This window comes from Mytilus galloprovincialis, chromosome 7, assembly GCF_965363235.1.
Source record: "Mytilus galloprovincialis chromosome 7, xbMytGall1.hap1.1, whole genome shotgun sequence".
Taxonomy (NCBI): domain Eukaryota; kingdom Metazoa; phylum Mollusca; class Bivalvia; order Mytilida; family Mytilidae; genus Mytilus; species Mytilus galloprovincialis.
This window is the reverse complement of record NC_134844.1, coordinates 74,060,410-74,082,772: the sequence shown is the minus strand read 5'-3', so window position 1 is coordinate 74,082,772 and position 22,363 is coordinate 74,060,410. Positions and strand designations below refer to the sequence as shown.

Genomic DNA, 22,363 nt, shown 5'->3' with positions numbered 1-22,363 from the left:
TGAATGATTCAGTGACGAATGAACAACGAACGCTTTTTACACGATTCTCAAAGCTATTTTATTTAGAATAGTATTTAAAATCAATATGCATTTTAATTAAAGGCACTACTTGTAGCTGTTTTGCTGATACCAGCATAATAGATAATATGCTATTTTGCCAGCTCAGATTCAAATGACTTAAAATTAAAGTCGGCTATTTATAGGCACCGGAAATGTTTGTGAACTTGGACAGAAGCTCCTAACAGTCAAAATATAGTGTCTTGATTTTGTTCAGCCTGAGAGTTCAAGTTTACGGCAAACGAAGGCGAGACATTGTGTTCCGCGAAACCCTTACTAATTTTATTTCATAAAGTTAAAAATCTTAATTTTATTTTTATGCATACAATGTCCGACACATTATATCTACAGACAGTGACTGGTTCTAGAAATTATTTCAACTACATGTTTGGTATAATTGATTGCAATAAATAAATGTAAGAAATTCAGACATATTTCAAACATCCTGACACTTCAAATTTCTAGGAGGTGAGATTCACGGGATTTTACCTAAAACTCTTTGCGGAAATGCAATTTTTAATTCCAATTTGAAACCAAACGGTAATAGATATCCCAAGGTTTTTTTTCAAATGCATGTCTAATTTGATGAGATTTGAAAAATCAATCTGAATGGTAGTTGAAATTATTCAGTGCAATCATTTTGTGTCCGTTGTTGTCTTTCATACATATCAATTGTTTGCTGTTCGTAATATGTTGTTTATGGCAGTCAGGTCTCGCGATCGGTGTCCAAATTTAAGCCCCCAATAAGGTAAATTAATTATCATTTATAGGGGAGGGGCTATTTTTCTCGATGCAAACATTATTTTCCTTCCTAATAAAAAAACAGCTTAACAATTTTCTATATTTTTTCATTAAATCATAAACCGATGCATATTAAATGATTTTTAAAAAATGTTTAAAACTATTTTTATGGTAAATATATCTAAATGTCAGGGTAATTTTCTTCTCCAAATAATTATTTTTTTCATTTTTTAAGGTAATATTGATATCAGTTATGTAATTTGACACGTGTCTGATAGTTCAGTGATTTTCGGAAAAAATAACGAAAACCGGCACAGGCATTGTTCAGTTATTATTTGTGATCTTTAATGATTAAATTTAAATATATGCATTAAATATCAATGTCTATCTAGATAAGAAATTTGTTTACATTGTACATCACTCTTTTAGTCCTTAGTAGCATATTATAACTCATTAGTGCACTTGGGAGTCCTGAGCCGGGTTTAGACGCACCATTTTCTGCTCTTTGGTTAGATTGTTGTCTCTTTGACACATTCTCCATTTCAATCCTCCATTTTATTCAATTAGTTGTGATTCTCTTTATCTCTCTGTTTGATGTTTTATGCGGACAAAAACAATTCGCAGAATTAATCTAAAAAAGCAGACATTAAACTCTTTCTTTTAGCATTTTAACATTTTTTTTCGAGATTTAACCATTTTAATTTAGCTTAAGAGCATATGTCTCCTCTTTTTAGAAATTTGGCTTGATACCGTATGGAGATTTTTGTTCCAACTATTATGAAAAAATTAACGACTTTTTTTAACTAGATAAATATTTAACAAAAATACCGTTTTTTCTTAAATCAATTTCTTTTAACAAAGAATTGTTACACAAATGTAGTAACAACCCAATTTTGTAATGAAGATAATCCTTATCTCTTTACCGAAATCTGCATATCTTTATATTTTGAAACATAAAATGTTAAGGGTGTCTGCGCAAAGGACAGAAATGTCCAAGAAACCGAAATATTAAGTAAATGTCGAATAATTCAAACCCATTTGTCTTTTAAATTTAGCACATGAAGATATAATTTTTAGCACATATACACATGTACAAATTGATTTTGTAAAAGAAAATCACTGTCGGTCTAAAACTGTATCGCATGCCCATAATTGTCCTAAAGCATTAAATGTCAGATCATGAGGGTCTGAATGGGGATTCATTATTTCTGTATTCTATTTTAGGCAATTTATAATTCGTTTTACCTTTTGCCGATCATTCTTTATTCCATATATTCTAGTACCTCATCATTTTCTTTTCTATATATTTGTCTGGTTATTTTCTGTATTCTTTATTTTTTTGTCTATAATTTCCTTCTATAAACCCCCATCTTTACCCTCATGTATAATGGAAGACGATAAACATTGTAGTATACATACCACCCGTTGTCACTTTCACCTGACATACAAATCACATATTGTTATTACCGCCCGTTATTTCCACCTGGACACAGGACTTACATGTATGATATATATATATTACGTAATAATAACGGATATAGTAGATTCAGTAGAATATAACATGTATCAACGCACTCTGACTTGTTAAATGTATTTTGAACTAACAATTGTTAATAATATTTTTAGTTATTTTAAAACTAAGAATGAAAATCAGGAATATGTCAAAGAGACAACAACCCAAAAAGAACAATTGACAGCCGAAGGCCACCAGTTATATTTGCTAATGTTTTAGTTTCGAATAAGGCAAAAGCCATTCGGTATTTTCAGAAAATCTCTCAACGGATAATGAGAGTTTAGCGATTTTGACTTGCTAACAGCCCTAGCATGGTCTCTCAACATTGCAGAATTTAAGAGCCTATATCAATTAAGGGATATGCTCTACCTAGCTTTTGGTGTTTACAAAAATATCCATTTCAGAACCAAATTGTGGCTTCTTTATATTTATACCAAAATTGAGTTCAAGGCAGTATTTTGATGAAGAGGACTATTACCCAAAATTCAACATGCGAGAAGAAGTTTCATTTCCCTTATTGTTTTTAGTGATGTGACTAATCTTTCGAGGTTATGCCACGGAAATATATCTTAAATGAGAAGGTGCAACTGGGTGCATCCCTAAAAAACAAATTAAAAAAAATCTATATATATAAAATGACGAGTATTCGTCAATCAGACAGCAATCCAACATATGAATATAAACACAAGAAAGTTACCTGACATCTAGAATAAGAGGTTTAAGCATACATGTACCCGCGCTGGTATCAACTTACTGAGTTGTGAGTAAAATTCAATATACATGTAGGACTGTGAAACGAGAAATACACGAAAGATTTGTTTTTTATACGTACGATTGGGTATCATTCCCTAAATACATACGGGTCCACAAACTTTTCATATGAATATATAATGGTAAATGAGGATCTCATTAGAGGAACAAATTGAGTAAAGATACATGTAGAAGCAAAAATGATTTCCACATTCAAAACATCAAATAGGACGATCTCTCAATAAGAACGCAGCAAATTGAACTATAACATCCATAGGCAATAACACAATAGTAAATGCTTTATATACTTACATTGAAACAATTAAACTGCTCATAATAATTGCACATAATTATGTAGACTTTAATTGAGGTATCCCGCGTTATATAAACCATCGCACACCATTGCGCCAAAGTCTGCTGGTCTGCGCCGAAGTGTGCTGAGCTATTATTTCATTATTCGACCCAATGTAAAGCAAAACGAATAATACCGTTTTGAGCTATAAAACCAAGGCAACCCTTTATACTAGTCAAAAATTGCCTGGTCTTGATAGATGCATACGAAACTTCAATTAATTGTTTGTATTTTGCAATCTATTGTATCCGATAAAAATGAACAAAAAATGGATAAAAACTACCGATTTTTCTATGAAACAAAATTTATCCTTATTGGAGTCTTTGTCATATGGATTCATAAAGGACAAAAAATGTCCACAGTTACAGAACAAAAAACACCCCATTGTAAAAAAAAAACACGGGTGCGTCTAAAGTTTCATAGAAAAATCGGTAGTTTTTATCCATTTTTTGTTCATGATGGGATTGTAAATCAATTAACCGTCTTACACGTGTCAAATTACATAACTGATTACACGGGAATCCTCCTATCTGTTGCGTTAACGTTTAATCGACAAGATCGGTAAAGATGGATACTGATAAATGAATAGTTGTTGAAAAAAAATTCAGAACGAAGAAGTATTTTTTCAAAAGTATTTTGTAAATATTTCAAGTAAATAATAAATTTATCAACAGAGCAATACATCTAATGTCGGTTTTTAAAAGACCGCATACAAATTCTGCGTTCGTATTTTGGTATCACTTCGTCGTCGTCTGTCGTCAGCTTGACTTGTTCGTGGAGCGTTTTAACAAATTCTGGTATACTTTGTTGTTTCCAGTTAATCGACATTTTGAATACGTGTTTTATAGATTCGCAAATGATTCTTGTCCACAAATGAACATGTTGAAGCTGGTTACGAAGTTTCAATACATATTCGTACAACCGTTCTTTAAGTTTTTGAAAATACGTGTTGAAGTTTTGATAACAAGAAAAAGATGTGGTATGATTGGGGATGAGACAAGTCATCGCAAGAAATAAAATGACACAGAAGTTTTCACCATAAGTCACCCCACGGCCTTCAACAGTGAGCAATGAACATACCACAGTCATTAAATTTATTTCATAGATTATCTCATACAATATGTTAAACAGACACTTTGTTAAAAAAAATCGTAAAGGTTCTGCGGAACCCAGTGTCTCGCCTATTCTTTCTGTTAATCATATGCTCAACAAAAACGAGAAAATAAATCAATAAAATATTCCTGTTGATACTATCTTTTGATTGAAAAAAGCTTCTGTCCAAGTTTGGTAAAAACACAGGACAGTTTATGAATCTAATAAATATTTAAAAATTTCTTGATTCTGTCTTAAGATTATAAAAAAGCTTCTGTCCAAGTTTAATAGAAATCCAGGATAGTTTAAGAAACGGTTATAAAAATTTCAAAAACTTTAACCACAGAGTGAATATTTGTAGACGCCGCCGACGCCGACGGAATGTAGGATCGCTTAGTCTCGCCTTTTCGACTAAAGTCTAAGACTCGTCAAAAAACATACAAATCAGATTTCCTTCTGACATACGGGCGCACTACGCTTTTTTATACGCCCGTCAACATTTTGACGGGACGTTTTATGGTATACAAATGTCCGGCGTCCGTCCGTCCGCCGGGCGTCCGCATGTCGCACTGTAACTCGAGAACCGCTTATCCATTTCATGAAACTTAACATATAGTTGTTTCTTATGATGGTTTTCGGAATTTACTCATATTTTTAATGAAACCATTTGTAGAATCTTTGTATATACACGTATCTTTTTCAGAATTAAAATAAAATCGAAACACTTATAAATATATATGTTGGCGCACATAAAAGTCGTGCTCCTATGGCAAACAATTTTGTTGGGAAGGAAATAAAACAACAGCAAAATTATTTGTCCTTTTTATCATTTTGAATAAGAACAACACATTTAATTATAAATATTTGAAGCATAAATATTTTCGATACAATTGTTTTAAATTACTTGAAATAAAAAAAGATCGTGATTGTTTAATCAGTTGCTATGTTATTTGGCACATGTCAATCGGTTCATTGATTTTCGGCATGTCAAAGAAAAAACGGCACGTGTCTCAATAATGTTGAATATCTCGTTTATTTATGATTATTTTCTGTAAAATTTGAAATTTATGCATTAAATATCAATCTCTAACATGATATATAAACATAATACATATAACAGCCGTGACTCATTCGAATCCTTAGTGGAATTGTATAGTCAAGGCCTTAGTGCACCAAGGAATCCTTAGCAGTGTTTAGACGTACCGAAAAAAACATCCGCCATTCTTTAATAATCATAGACGGTTAACAACTACATTTAGTCTGTTTCCCGGCCGTTATTGAAATTCTTGACATTACCTTAATATTTTTATATTCCGAAGGCATACTTAATGTTTTACAGAGTGGACCAACCTAGTCAGTAACAACGTACTATTGTGAATTATTTTTGCGGATAAAAATCTTTTAGACATACTAGTACGTATTAAAAACGGTGTCATTGATAGGCAACCATGAACACAATGAAAAATGAATCCGTTAAAGTGTTCCATGTTTATTCAATTCAAATAAAGACTTGTTATGATAAAACCATATATTTAACTATTTTATATATAAAAAAAAACAAGATTATATCTTAAACTTGTAAATTCAATTTCAAGTTTTTAAAGGTTCCTCAAGTTAAAATAATACATGATATATTTGCCTGATCTTATATTTGTTTAATTAAAATAATGCCTTCAAATACATATAATGTTTATTTTTATTCAATTTTCCACAAAACATTTTAGCTTAGTTTAAATGAAATTCAGAAGAGAGAATTCAAACACTGTTGAAGAGAATATACATATTCGTGTTAATTCGCCTCAGTTTAATTTGTTAATTCAAGTTTGACATTTAACATTTTAATCCGCAGTCCACATTTACCCGACAATCTTGTATATTGTATTTTCTCAATGGAATAACATAACGTGCATGTGACCATCAGAAACTAAGACAAAAATGATATTTATAATGGTATTTATCAAATATTTGAAAATATCTTAGTAGCATATAAATTTGCCAAATAAGCGAAGAATTATAATCTAGCCTAGTTCAACCAAGGATTTGTATAGTTTCTTTTCAATAAAATATTGTTGGTGTTTTTGGCGACTATAGCAGCAACATTGCCGTTATTAAATAAAAATATAAAATTTTCGCTATCTGATAATTATAGGTTAAAATGTTCATTAAAATGTATTATATTTCTCTTAAAACTACATATAATGGGCATTTTAGAATGACATGAAGTTCATCTTCAATAGTAGAGCTACAACACGTGTCATCTCGTGGACTTCTTTTCTTTCATACTTTCCAGTTTCGATTTTTTTAGTGGAGCTTCCCCACATTTGCAAAAGCACATTTGTTTTAATTGACAGAATATTTTTTAACAAATAACAATTGGCCAACAGTATATTTTTAAGTCCATTTTCGCTCAGTTGAACAGAAATTTCAATTTTAATGTCGTAGAAATGTCAATATCATGTTATTGTTTGTACGTACAACATGTATCATTATATCAAGAAGTGTCAGTCCCAGCCAAGATTCACTGAATAACCACGAAATATTTACAGATGATAAAATATTTACACAAAAGTTATAAATCTGTATGAACGTTATGTACGTTGAAGTTAATTAAGTGTTCACAAGAAAGTAAGTATGACTGTAAATTTTATTTAAGTCGGAACATACACATACACACACACACTATATATATATATATATATATACATACATGTTGCTGTTTTAAGACCCTTCTACAACGAAATTTGTTTTACATGCACACGTATAAAAATTGCGGTTTTTATCCACGCAATCATAGGTTTGAACGTAGTTTTCAATTTAGACTCGTTTATATATACATGTATATACTTTAACCGTGAGAAAAAATATAAGCTTTGGTGAGCTCTATAACCGACTATCATATAAAAACCGCACTGTATGAACGTTACACAATTAGAGATGAACGTTTGACAAATGCACATTATCTGATATACACAATTATACACGATTGACGAACGCACGATACACGGTTAAGAATGAATGATTGATGAACGCACGATACACGCACGATACACGGTTAAGAATGAATGATTGATGAGCGCACGATACACGCACGATACACGCACGATACACGCACGATACACGATTAAGAATACACGATGCACGCACGTTACACGGAAAATACACGGAACGATGAATGATGAACGCACGATTGGCACACGCACGATACACGCACGATGCACGCACGCAACACGCACGATACACGATGAACGCACGGAATAATGGTCAGTTTGAATTTTAGAAGGTCTGTATTGTCATTACTTAAAACCTTAGATATCTGCTTAAAAAAAGTCTGAACATTTAATCAAAATTTTGCACTAATTATTCTTGGACTATTATCTAGACTTATCTAATTTACAGTTTTTGTGTACAAACCCAAGTAAAGAATGATCACCACTATTGATAATAAATGGAACCATACAAATAGAACATGCATGCAGGTTCTCAGATACCATCTTGCGTTTTTAAAAAAACCCACATCATGCAGTAATGCACGGAATGTGTTGTTCTCCTAATTTCTCCTAAAAGTTCTCCAAGTATTTGATGCTACAATGTATCCCAAATGAAAAAATGTTGAACTTATTTTATTAGAATCATGTACTAATCCATGCAATTAGTGTTTCTCCTCCATGACAGTGTTGAACATCTAAACTGAATATTAAATAATTTTTTAGTGGTTGGTACAGGTTGGCTGTCACTGTGCAAAATAGTTAAACATAGAACCCTATAAAGAAAAAAACCCAGAGAACTCTTTTAGTTTTAGACAGAAAACATACTATCCACACTGATCTTTGTCCATACTTGTAGAAGTATAAAAATATCTGAATAATAAGCAGGTAACGTAGGTAAATCTGTATTCCCAAGAACGAAACAATGTCTATTTTGTTGCGTTTTGTTTTCTGTCGGATTATATTTCATAACAATGACATAAAAAATACCGGTTAATTATATACATTACACTATTGTTATATAATACTAAAAATAGGACACAGGTGTATCATTTTAATATTATATATAACTTCTGTGTCAACAAGATTTTCCAAAAGTATTGATTATCAGGAAACAGGTCATGTTAATAAAGACTGCAAATAAAATGGAAGCGAAATATTTCTACTGCTGAAATTTTGGGAATTATTAGTTGTAGCAAAATACAATAAACATTGATTATCGCTGTTAAAATGTCTGGATCAATTCAAGAATTTGCAATTTCGTGTCAAGGATGTCCGGAACAAAGTCCTATCAAAGGTAGATGTTTGACATGTAATTTGTTTATGTGTATGAATTGTTGTATGTTACACCAAGTGAACGAATTGAACTTGTATAACCAGCACAAAATAGTGGGGCCCCTCATGGGGGTCCTAGTAATCACATAATCACCATTTTTTTGCCAATATAATCACATAATCATTAAATATTTGCTTATCTTTAGTAATCAAATAATCATAAACTAAAAATACAGTCCTAGGTAATCAAATAATCATGAAATATTTGGCTTAATAATCAAATAATCATTAAAAAAACGGCCAAGTAATCACATAATAAAAAACCCCATGAGGGCCCTCAATAGTGGATATCGAGATAACCGGTTCAACTGACCAAAAGTATGATAGTATTGTTTACTGTGAACTCCATCGTCAGCGCGGATGTGGTTTTTGTAAGCAGTGCGAAGATGTCGTCTGCACAATGTGCGTTTCGCAACCACATAGGGATCATCACATAATTGATATAGATTCCGGTTATACATTTTCTCTTTACAAATTGAAAGCTCGAAGTTCTAAGTATCAAGAGATTATTATCGACATGTTTAGACATCAAAATACATTAGGATCAATGAAGCAAAGAGGTTACTCCACACTTGAAACGGAAGTTCAGAATATTCAAAAACAAGGAAAAACTTTAAAAGATGCAATTGACGCACACACAAACAAATTGTTGCTCGAACTTGGTAAGAAATGGGAGGCAATAAAAAATGACATTGAAAAAGAAGAGAAAAAGACAACCAAATACGGGATCGAATTGGAAGAGAAGAACAACAATCTCACAAATATTGTCGATTCTAAATGCAAAAGTGCCGTGTTTGAAGCTGCAAGGACAGAAATGAGTTTTGACTTACGAATAGACCTTAAGACGGAGTTTGATTCTTTACCGGAATTCAATCCAGGAAAAGTAACAGAGTGTGGTATAGAATCACTTTATGGCATTGTAAAACATGCTGAAGAACTAAAAAATCCTACCAGCACCTCTTTGAGTGTGGTGGAAAGTTATAAATCGAAATTTCCGTCCATTGATAATATTGTATGTTGTCCTGATGGGTCTGTTCTTATTAACGCAGAAAAAAGCTCTGATTCCGAAGGTGAACTTCATCATGTGAAACTTTTTAATGGATCACTCGAGAAAATACATGAATTCAGTGTTGACTTTAAAAGTATGGCACTGCTGCCGTCCGGAGATCTTTTATTATCTACCGAAGAAACTTGTCTTCGGACAATTTCTGCCGAAAATAAATTAGAAAAATCTAAGTACAGTGTGGCGCCGTTGAAAACAACCGGTGCACTCCATATCACCAGCGATGGCAAAATTATCGTTGGTGCCATCGACAAGTATTCGTATCCAAGGGAAAACAAGATAATTGTGATGAATCTGTACGGAGAACACATAAAAACCTACAGTGTAGACAATAACAAGAAACCACTGTTCGAGGACGACTCCATGCCATTCAAAATTACTTCAGACAAGTCAAGGAATATTTACATTATTGTCAAGCAGAAGTATAGTCTACGTAATGGAACGTTGATTGTTTTGACAGATGACGATGATGACGAGGTTAAATGCATATATAAAGGTTCGGAATCGTCAGTCCGCGGAACCTTTGACCCGACTGATTTAGTTGTCACGGAATCTAATCGGGTAATTGTATGTGATGCCGCTAACCTCACGTTACACATTCTTAATACTTCCGGGCAATGTTTATCAACTCAAAGTTTGTTCAAAATGGATATCAAACGCACACCAAATTGTCTTGCCATAGACCATCGCGGATTTGTTTTATTAGGATGCAGGAGCAGCTTGAATAAAAAGAATGCGAAACTCTATGCCATGAAAATATCCCCAAAGTGAAAATTCTAAAAGAATATATACATTTGCACATATTCTCATAGAGAGAATATTCCACTTGCGTTTCTTGTAATGATTTATTTCGATGCACATGAAGGGTTGTTTTATCACAATAAAAAAATAACAGATTTTTATATGTCTTTTGCTGTAAGTAGAAGATTAGAATGTGCAGCTCTTCCGTGAGTGTAAGAAAATCTGTACAATTTCCTTAGCGAGATATTGATTGTAAAAAAAATTATTTGTACCAAATTTTATTCATTGGTTACTATTGAATTTTGTACAGATTATCGAGTTAAACATTATGTAGATAATTAAATTTCTGTGGTGCCTGTTAATAAAGACAAAACAATTTTCATTTAAATCTTCAAATTAATGATGTAATGTCGAGACGCTGCGTTCTGAAAACTTTTCAATTAGTTTCACGTAATGAGCACTGGTTTTACTTGGCTTTTTAAACTTTTTTTGGATTCGAGCGTCACTGATGAGTCTTTTGTAGACGAAACGCGTCTGGCGTATATACTAAATTTAGTTCTGGTATCTATGATGAGTTTATTTACATTCAATTCATTCATTCATATATAAGATAAGATAAGAAAAAAAATATTTTGTTTCGGCAGAAGTCAAATTTACAACACTCTAACTGTCTAAGGAGCTTTTGACATAATATATATAATAACATGTATACATTATAACATAAAACCGCAGTCCAAGATAATGTTACAACCTGCAATATGAGAGAATAACCTCACACATATAGCATGCAATAACAATTTAGCAGCAAATCAAAAATGAGGTCAAGTATATATTTGTATAAATGATTTACCTTTGAAAGTTATAAATAAGATTGATTAAAATAAGATAAATTTTTGAATAAATAAATTACTTTTATAAAATTCAAATACAAATTTTTTTTAACTATAATATATGCTTTGTGATTTAGAAATTTCAAAGAACAAAATGTTTTCAACCTGCATTGATTACACAATTTCTGGAAAGAGGTGTAAACCATTAGAAAATAAAATAAAATGGAAATCTTTGTCACATTCATCATAATATGCTATTTATATTACACAGCTACTTTTGCATAGGTACTATTTCTGTACTATTTCTGTATTTAAAATCTGTAGTACTGGAAATTTACTTTTAATATTTAGTACTAATTCTTTACTTTAGAATCATTGTAATATTAAGGTACTTGGTATTTTCCAGTACTTGATTTGTACTAAAATATTGGTACAAAAATAATACCAGCAATGATCACAGTATTCCATGTTTGAACATCATAACTTTATGAGATTTGAAGAGGACTCTTAGACAAACTTTCAAAATGCTGAAAATGTAACCATGCAACAAAAAAATCTGTAGTACTTAAATTTCAAGTACAAATCAAGTACTGTAAAATACAGGTACCTAAATATTACAATAATTGTATAATAACAAAATAGACTAAGTACTGAATATTAAAAATAGATTTCCTGTACTACATATTTTGGTACAGAAATATTACCTATGCAAAAGTAGCTGTGTAGTATTTAAACATTTCTCAGTACATTTTTATAAAATCTATTTTCTGTAAATCATTTGTAAATTGGTCAATAATATGAATGGTTTTGTAACACATATATATATATATGATACATCCGACCCGTGTTTTATACAGGTAAATTTCCTTTAAATAATGTGACAGTCACTAAGAACATTTGGACTATTTATTGTTTTAAAACACATATTCTTTTTACTTGTGATAATAGCATCCCCAAGGATTATAACCCATCTCTTTTAAAGCATGTTCTCTCAATCAATTCATGAACAGCGGTATACTACTTTTAGACCTCTGACCAGTTGTGCGGTGTAACAAGTTGAAAATATCATATACACATGTACATGTATTTGGAACTATTATACTAACAATATAGTTACTAGTATCATTGGGAACGTAAACGAGATTAGCTTAAGTGTAGAGTACATGCACGCCTCACCGAATTTAGCTTAATGTGACCACGACCTTGCTTGTTTACATATTTAAATTAAAGGCTATTTAAGTCACTGGTTGCTATTCATATATTTGTATACGATCGATTGTGTTGGTTTAAAAATACAAAATTTATTTTTTACCGATTATATAAACATATACAAATGAATACACAAACCATCTCTGTTGTGCAATGGGTACTTGTGGGTGTCTTTTATAGCGGGCCTTACCATACTGTATGGCTTTTACTCTAGTTGCAGGTAGTACGGTGACATTTAATAGATGACACCTCAATTATTTGGTGCATTGCTCATTGTTGTCTCAAGAGCAATCAGATTCCAAACAACTTTTTTTTTATGCTGATTGGGGTATACGTGGACGAAAATGTAAAAGGAGTGTTTGAGATATATATGCAACCTAATGTTAATCAATGAAATATAAATAAATCACTTGTCTTCACTTTAGAATGAAAATTGGGATTGTGTTAAAGACCAAAAACAGTCCAAGACACTGTCATGTAACAAAACGAGAAAATTCCGCACCTGCAGGCAGGCTTTAGATTGCCCTTAACAAAGTTGTGTACTAGTTCAGTGAAAATGCAAATCGTCATTTCCCATTTTACGACATCAAGATAACGGAAAATTGAAACATAGATGTCAAATTTCTTAGCCAGCTATGCAAATACTCAGGAAGAAATCTTTAATACTAATAAGCATCGGGATGATATCAAAACTTATATAAAGACTTTGAAGAAGTTTTTGATAGCAGGTCTAAAGCTTATTCCGGCATTATCTCTGTCTGTGTCATAAAAGTAAATGATACATATCCATTTCAATTTGCATCCCATTTCACATTGGAATGTCAATTTATAGGCAATATCCATGGAGCTGGTATGTTTTGGTTTTTCTCAGACACAAATGCACCACCCCAAACTGCAATTGCTACTGTAGGTATGGAAATCAATTTCTTCCACTTCATATTTCAGCTTGTGCATTACAAGACATCCTTGTACATTTCAGTAATCGCTATCAATTTAATTGCATTAACAATCTTTGAGTTTCGATTGTTATCTTTACCCGAGCGAATCTGTATGATTATGTCTAAAAATACCATATGTCCAATACTAATTCAACAACCGTATGCATACATATTTATTATTACCTTAAATTAGAATAGAGCGAAGCAGTCCATATGTTTGTTTAGAAAGCTCAAACTTGTGTGAACTTACCTTTCACTTATAAGCATTTATAGTGTGATTGTACTTTGTTAATTTATATATCATTGTCATTTTGTTTAGTATCTTTTGTTTCCTATTTTGACATCGGATCCGGACTTCTTTTAAATTGAGTTTAGCTGTGCGTATATTGTTGTGTGTATGTTTTGTTTCTAGATTTGCTCGAGGTACAGAGGCAGGGTTGAGATCTCACAAAACATATTTAACCCCGCTGCATTTCTGCGCCTGTCCCAAGTTAGGAGCATCTGGCCTTTGTTAGTCTTGGATGAATTTTATTTTTTGTTCATTTATATGTTTAATATAACTTTCATTATTTCTGAAGCACGACTCCGGGTGCAGGATTTTGTCGCTGTGTTGAAGACTTCGGCTGTTTTAGCTCTTTGGACGGGTTGGTGTCTCTTTAAAACAATCCCAATTTTCATTCTCAATTAAATATAATCTTTTTAAAATGTGTTATATCTTTCCGATCGTGTTACAATGTAAAATACAAAATTTATGATTACGCATGAATTGGTTAAAAAAATCAATGATTGGCTAAAAAATAAAGGAATGAACTGGGCTACAATATAATTTGAACCATTAAATCCTTTGCAAATCAGTCGCATTAATAATTTCAACCATACAACAATGAAAGAGAGCCTGAAGAATTTCATAAGGGAGCTACCATTTGATTTTTATGGGGGGGGCTAGGATGAAAAATTTTGTCCTGCTTTTTTTTTAGTTGTAATCTCTGTCCTGCTTTTTTATTTTTCACTCTATTCGGTCCTGCCTTTTTTTTTACTAGTTTATCCTGACTTTTTTTACACAAATTGTCATCCTGCCTTTTTTTTTTACCAAGTTGCTCATCCTGCCTTTTTTTTTTACTCAAAACTCCTGTCCTGCCTATTTTTTTCAAATTTCATCCTAGCCCCCCCATAAAAATCAAATGGTAGCTCCCTAAGTCGAAGAAAGACTTAAAACATAATCGAAAAAAATAAAATAAAATAAAAAACGAAAAGACAAACAACAGTTTACAAAGCGTTACATAGAAAAACATGACCAAGTTACGGGAATCACACCCCAAAAAAACCAGAACAGCAACAACGAAACCCGGGTACTATCTCATGTGCTCAGGTGGGTAGCAAATCCTGCTCCAAACGTGACATCTGGCTTGTTGTTCTTGGTAAGTACAAATTCGCTGAAAAGTCAAATACTAGTACATTAAATGGTCGTTTATTTATAGTAAATTATATGGTACAATGGTTAAAGCAATAACTAGAAAACAAATCTGATACATATATCTGTACAGACTATAGTTTTCTGAACGCATGCACTTTTAAAGAGGAGTATCCTTTCCCATTAACTGATTACTATCTTAAATATCAGCTTAAAACTCCAATAGATGTTAGAATTAGAAATACATTTGTCTTGTGCATTTAAGCGCCCCACATAAAATAATCTTGGTTTATTTCGCAATATTTTGTGTAACGTATACTTCTCTAAAGTTTGGATAGTGATGCAAAATGTTTGCTAAATAAAAAAAAAAAAAAGATTAAATAATTACAAAAAGCAAATAAATGTGGTACTTAACCACCGACATACGTGTAAACATACAGAAATAAAAATTTCAAATTTGGTAATTGAAAATGTTGCGTCTATTATAATAGTTTCAGAATTGATTTATAATATTTGTCGGGAATATTGTTTCAGTATACTACCGTTATTAAACCTGCTTGAATTCTGTTTTTAAGAATTCGTTTTTGCCAAATTGTCGATATTTAAATGTTAGCATACGCTATAAAAGTATTACTTTGGGATATCATACGGCATTTTTTGTTAATTGTGAACAAAAAAGGTAAAATATGCTACATCTACATCTTCTTTTTTATATACACAAAGGAATAAGTGCTCAGTATGCTGGAGTTTCTTATTGATAATATATTTATTGAATTGGATATATACTTTTTTCAACAAATAATCGGAAATCCTAAGGGAATGAACTGTGCGCCTCACCTTGTCGACCTTTTCATATTTACATATGAGTCGGTGTTCAAAAACAAGAAGAACATTTAATTTTACATTCATATTTATTGATGATATTCTTTCCACAAGCAATTCTTAAGATGTAATCAATAAAACATTTCCGATTGGGTTCCATTGGTATATCCTCAAGAACTTGAAATTAAAGAAACAACAGGGTCATCACAGTACAAGAATCTATGACAAACGAGACGATTTTGATTTTGAAATGATCAATTTCCCCCACCTCAGTAATAATATACCAACTTCATCTGCATTTAGGATATACCAGTACATTTCCCAACTAATTCAGTATTCAACAGCTTGCATCTGCAACTCGAACTTTGTAAAACGTCATCAGGTTCTGAGTAGAAAGTTGGTGACCCAGGGTTATGTCAAAGAAACTTTGCTTGTGTTTATAGTGATCGAGACTATAATTTCCACAATGTTGACTGCTGTACCCATTTTTTTTAAACATTTTTACTAGTTATGTCTGGGTTTGTTTTCACAAAATGTTGTCAGAATTTAAATGGAATTGTATGCGAAAGTCATACAAGTGAGAGGTTTAGCAAGCTTTAAAATCAGGTTTAATTCACCATTTTCTACATACGGAAATGCGGGCACCAAGTCCGAAGTTTGATAGTTGTTTTTCGTTTTTTGATGTTCTTACGCTATTGATTGTATCAATTGTTTCCGTTTTAAATTTCCTTGGAGTTCGGTATTTTTGTTGTTTTACTTTTTACAAGATCAGGATACAAGCAGTATGAACTTTGAATTTCCATAAGAAACGACAAGAACAACGCGTTACTTGTAATGTTACTCTTAGACTTTGTGACTTCTACGTTAAAAGGACACTTTTAAGGAAAGCCTGTAATATATTCTTAAAATTTAATTCTTGTCTTTATTATCACTTTCTGATATGATGGGGTGTGCTACAATTTTTAAAAAGTCGGTTAGGATGCCTTACTGTGATTGGTGTCACTATGGATACAGTATGTCCTTCCAGAGTACCTGCTGTGATTTATTTAATTAGCTAATATTGATGTTGCATTCTGTCGTTTTATTGGTAATGTATAGTGGGTTTCATGAAGCAGAATAGTTTGTTTTAGGGTAAGTGAGATAGTTTTTTTCTATTGACAGTAAGAGAAAAAATAATTTCAAAATTAAGTTAAAAAAAAACTTTCTCTTGTTCCCGGGATAAAAACGCATGCGCCGCAAAGGAAACATGGTCGGGTTTACATATTGGTCTTTTTTTGTTTGTTTTTTTTTGCATTATGAAATGGTGTAAGACATTATTCGACTTGTGGATTGATAAATTTAATCGTCCCTTTGTAATAAAATTCTTTTTCTTAGAAAAAGACAAATTCTACCTATAATTTACTCTTGCAGATGCCATTTATACAATGACATGCCATATCGTAATTTTGAATATCAAGTTACAATTTTCAAAATAATTTAAACACGCAATAAAGAAATCAGAGTTCTTGAAAAAAATATAACCCAACTGTTGTTCTATCATACAGTCATTCATACTTGTATTATCTACGAAAATGGTGATGAAAACTTGTATGTTGTTTGTTGTCGTATCTGCAATACTTTTGGAAGTTTTGACTGGTGCTGTTGAGGGTGAGTAAATTTATTTCTTTGATTTCTATCATTTTTTACACCGTCTACAAAGTATATAATGTTATAATCTCGGCGTAGGGCCTCGGTGACCAAGTGGTCGCAGCAGTTACTACTGTAACCATTAGCCAATCAACACTGAGGTTGTGAGTCAGTCTTAATTGACCAGGATTGTCAGTTTTCCTATCGAAGATCTTTGGTTTTATCCGGGCACTTCAGCTTCCTCCACTGATAAAAACTGGGCGCCACAAAATAGCCTAAATACGGGTCTTAAAAAAAAAACCCAAAAAAACATAAAAAAAATAAATAACCTTGACGTTACAAAAACAAATCCTTTATATCTCGAAACACGTTTCATTATAGATAATTAACCATATATTTGCATTTCGAATAGAAAAAATGGTCAATAATGCCGCTGCGTATAATAATTTACAGAATATAAAGTTTTTAAAAACGAATAAGATCTTTGTTAGGGGAGATAACTCTAGGATAGCAAAACGATTGTTATAGCTAAGTATACCTATGTTTGAACAGTGTAACACTATAAAGTTTGTTCGTATTTATAAAGGCAACAGTAGTATACCGCTGTTCAAACTCATAAATCCATGGACAAAAAACAAAATCGGGGTAACAAACTAAAACTGAGGGAAATGCATAAATATAAGAGGAGAACAACGACACAACACTACAATGTAACTAACACACACAGAAACGGACCAAGCATCAGACAAAATCCCATGAGAATAACAAATATAACATCAAAACCAAACACATGAATTTGGGATAGACAAGTACCATGACACGTCTTATCGCAATGTCAATTTACACTCAAAAATAAGAGAAAACAAACGACGCAACGTTAAATTGTAACACTCAAAGAAACGAACTATAATATAACAATGGCCATATTCCTGACTTGGTACAGGACATTTTTAAAGGAAAAAATGGTGGGTTGAACCTGGTTTTGTGGCATGCCAAACCTCGCACTTTAATGGCAATGTTAAATATAACATAGAAATGACAACATAATATTACAGGACTACAATACAAATAAATAGGAAAACGTACCAGACAAAGAAACACATGATTAATGAATAACAAAATATCAGGTTTAAAATTTAATACGCCAAAAAAGCGCCTCGTCCGCTCAAGACTCACCAGTGACGCCCAGATATAAAAGATCGAAAGCGAAAAAAAGTACAAAGTTGTACAGCACTGAAGATCAAAAGTTGAAAAAGGTTGTGTCAAATACGGCTAAGTTTTTATGCTTGGGATAAGAACATCCTTATTATTTAGAACATTTAATGCTATTGCAAACAGTAAATTTTTTCAAATGAATATATGCGTTCATTTAAAGCAGAGAGCAGAGACATATAGTTATGTCTCTGTTTAAAGTAAAGTATAGTGATACTTTACCTTACAATGTATTGTAAACTTTAGATAAAAGGACATGTATGACTGAGGACCTCCTTAAATTGTTGATGAAAACAGATAGATGTTGTGATGGTCAATCGGGAAAATACGGTAAGTAGATGAACTTTCCCTTATTCTAATGGTTTTTACTTTGTACACGGTTTTTCTTCAAATTGGATTTTAGTTTGCATTAGAACTGTCTATCTAATCTGTTTTTATATATATATATTATTTTATCAAAATCTATTGAAATTGAAATATTGAGTTATCATTTGGTTTTGATACATTGATCGTCGTTTTTTTTTGAAGTTTAAACATAAGCTGCAATCCTCTATACTTCAGTAAAGATTTAAAGATTTGAACAGCCCTGATGTAAAATATAAGTACAAAGAAAATTAGCGCAACTGCTTTTAATTTAAAGAAATAAGCTTATACACTTTAAATTGAGTAAGCACTTCGGGTTGAACAGACTAAGAAAGACGTTTAATGTTTTGTCTTCCTTCAATAGTGAACAAAATTTGACAAAATCAATTAAACTTTTGAAACCTTCACCAATAATGATCTATGTACTAGTAAGTTCCAAGTTATTGATTTTATGATTGTGCCAGTGGTTAAATATAACAAGATCAGTTTACTTGGCCTCTTCACGAACTCAAATTGAACTCGCCTCTTCCCGTTATCCAAACATGTTATTTTTTTAACCTAAATAAAGGCAACAGTAGTATACCGCTGTTCAAACTCATAAATCCATGGACAAAAACAAAATCGGGGTAACAAACTAAAACTGAGGGAAACGCATAAATATAAGAGGAGAACAACGACACAACACTACAATGTTATTTCAAACTCATTAATCCATGGATACTAAATTGATATCAAGCACGACGTTGAATCTATGATTATACATAACCCATTTAAACTGGCATTCGAAAAACCCCATGTACCCTGTTACAGTACAAAGTCACTAGTAATGTCGATTAAGTTATCTCGTTTAAACAACTGGAAATCTCTCATGCATAACTATTACGAATTAGCTTGATCTTCAAAACGACTTAAGTTAATGATTGAATTTAGTAGTGTCAACCCTGTGAGTATGACCCGTGTATATAGCAAAATTCTAAATACCCCAATTGGTGGTACGCCTGTCAGATATGGAACGTACAGATAAGGTAATAGGTAACAGGTGAATATATTATTGGTATCGACATCGGATTCGCCCAGGAACTTGTTAATTATTGGCAATATTAATTATGTGGAAAACAAAAGGGTCTGAAGTGTTGTAATTTTTAATCTGCACCATTATCCTATATTTACTATATATAAAGTTGAATTCTTTGATTTGTCGTTTTTACCCCATGATGGCTGACTAAATGGGCCTCGTTATTTTAAAAGTTGAATTCTTTGATTTGTCGTTTTAACCCCATGATGGCTGACTAATTGGGCCTCGTTATTTTTAAAGTTGAATTCTTTGATTTGTCGTTTTTACCCCATTATGGCTGACTAATTGGGCCTTGTTATGATTTTAGTATTATAGATGCATAAAACCCCTTATACTTAGAAAACGCCTAAGATTACACTTACGAAACTGTTTCTCGTCTGCGCAAACTTTTCATTTGTTGCAAAATTGTTCTATGTTACGTATTATTAACTTGTTTAACATACCAACATCAATTTAACCCAAGCTCTTAATAAAAGAATTATTGATCAATCAATGTAAATAATCATAACAAACTTTTACACGACTGGGTACATGTGATGGTCTAATATATATATCATACGGTAACTAGAGAAAGGGTAAAAAAAAAAGGCAGGATGAGACACTTGCAAAAAAAGTCAGGACGACAATTTAGGTAAAAAAAAGTCTGGATAAACTAAAAAAAAAAAGGCAGGACCGAACAGAGTGAAAAATAAAAAGGCAGGACAGAGATTAGATTACAGCTAAAAAAAAAAGGCAGGACAAAATTTTTCATCCTAGCCCCCCCCCCCATAAAATCAATCAAATGGTAGCTCCCTAAGAAGTTGAACGAATATAGTAAAATTTTTAATGCAAAAAAAGTTTTATAAAATTATTTGTAAGCACATGCTTACAACGCTAGTGATATACACTGGTGCTATGCCATTAAAACAGTTATCATGTTTTGTTCAGGGTATACAATTTATTGTTGTCTCAAAAAATAAAACATCCATGAAAGATGAAGAAGGGTGAGTTTTGGATTACAAATGTATTATTTTCTTCCCATGTTCATCCATCGAAACACCAACTGTTTCTCGTCTGCGCAAACTTTTCATTTGTTGCAAAATTGTTCTATGTTACGTATTATTAACTTGTTTAACATACCAACATCAATTTAACCCAAGCTCTTAATAAAAGAATTATTGATCAATCAATGTAAATAATCATAAAAAACTTTTACACGACTGGGTACATGTGATGGTCTAATATATATATCATACGGTAACTAGAGAAAGGTTCCGATTTAAGTATTCCTTAGTTAAGTGAAGACATAAGTAAGTTTATGCATACGACTTGAGAATATTACTTAACTAAGGAAATTCTTTGTGATATCTAAGTTTAAGGAACACTTAAGTTAAGATGTTTTATGCATACGGGCCCTGCATTACACTATGCGGTTTCCGAAGATTATAGACATAATTCACAATGTTTTTTTTTTAGGTTCAGCTGACAGACCTGCATTCTTGGCATATGCTAAAACCTCTCCAAAGATTGGCAGTGTCATTTTGTTTGAAGATGTAGCCACGAACGTAGGAAAACACTATAGTCCCTCAACTGGGGTATTTACAGTACCACATAATGGACTTTATAGTTTGGGTTGTATGATCGAGTCTTCCGGGAAGCACTATGTTCACTATCAATGGATAAAGAATAATGCGTTTTTCTCAACTGGGTATGCCGCTAAAACAGATCATGCAAATTCGCAGTCCCAAAATATCGTCTTAGATTTGAAAAAGGGAGATCAAATTACCATTAAACTGGCAGGAGGAGGGGCAATACATGGTGGACGTCAATCCTATATCACTGGATATCTTTTATAATAATAAAACAGATGTTTAATTCCTATGCTTTGGCTAATTTATTTTCACCCTCTATGGTCTGTATGGACTGAGACTATTACACTAAGTATAATAGTCCCAGGTAGGGAGTCAGTAACGAATGTATCGCATGCGGGACTTTTTTTATGCGTTTTGTATATACAAGATACTATATGCTTACATCCACTTCATTTGATCTTGGATGGATAGTTGTCTCATCGGCGATCATACATAATATCTTTATTTTATAAGCATGAAATGAAATATATGCCACGGATGTTAACAAACTACTAATCAACCTATACATTCTTATAGCATTACACTAGTCACAGTCCTATAGCATTACAATAGGTACAGTCCTATAGCATTACACTATGTACAATCCTGTAGCATTAAATTAGCTACAGTTTTATAGCA

At 32.2% G+C, this 22,363-nt stretch overlaps 1 long non-coding RNA gene across 1 annotated transcript; it reads left to right on the top strand.

The window, feature by feature from the left end:
• The first annotated feature begins 17,384 nt into the window (after positions 1 to 17,384).
• Positions 17,385 to 21,972, top strand: LOC143081943 (uncharacterized). The gene is made up of 3 exons (XR_012980170.1): positions 17,385 to 17,485; positions 18,923 to 19,006; positions 21,570 to 21,972. It is a non-coding gene; the product is annotated as an uncharacterized LOC143081943 (long non-coding RNA).
• The last annotated feature ends 391 nt before the right edge of the window (positions 21,973 to 22,363 follow it).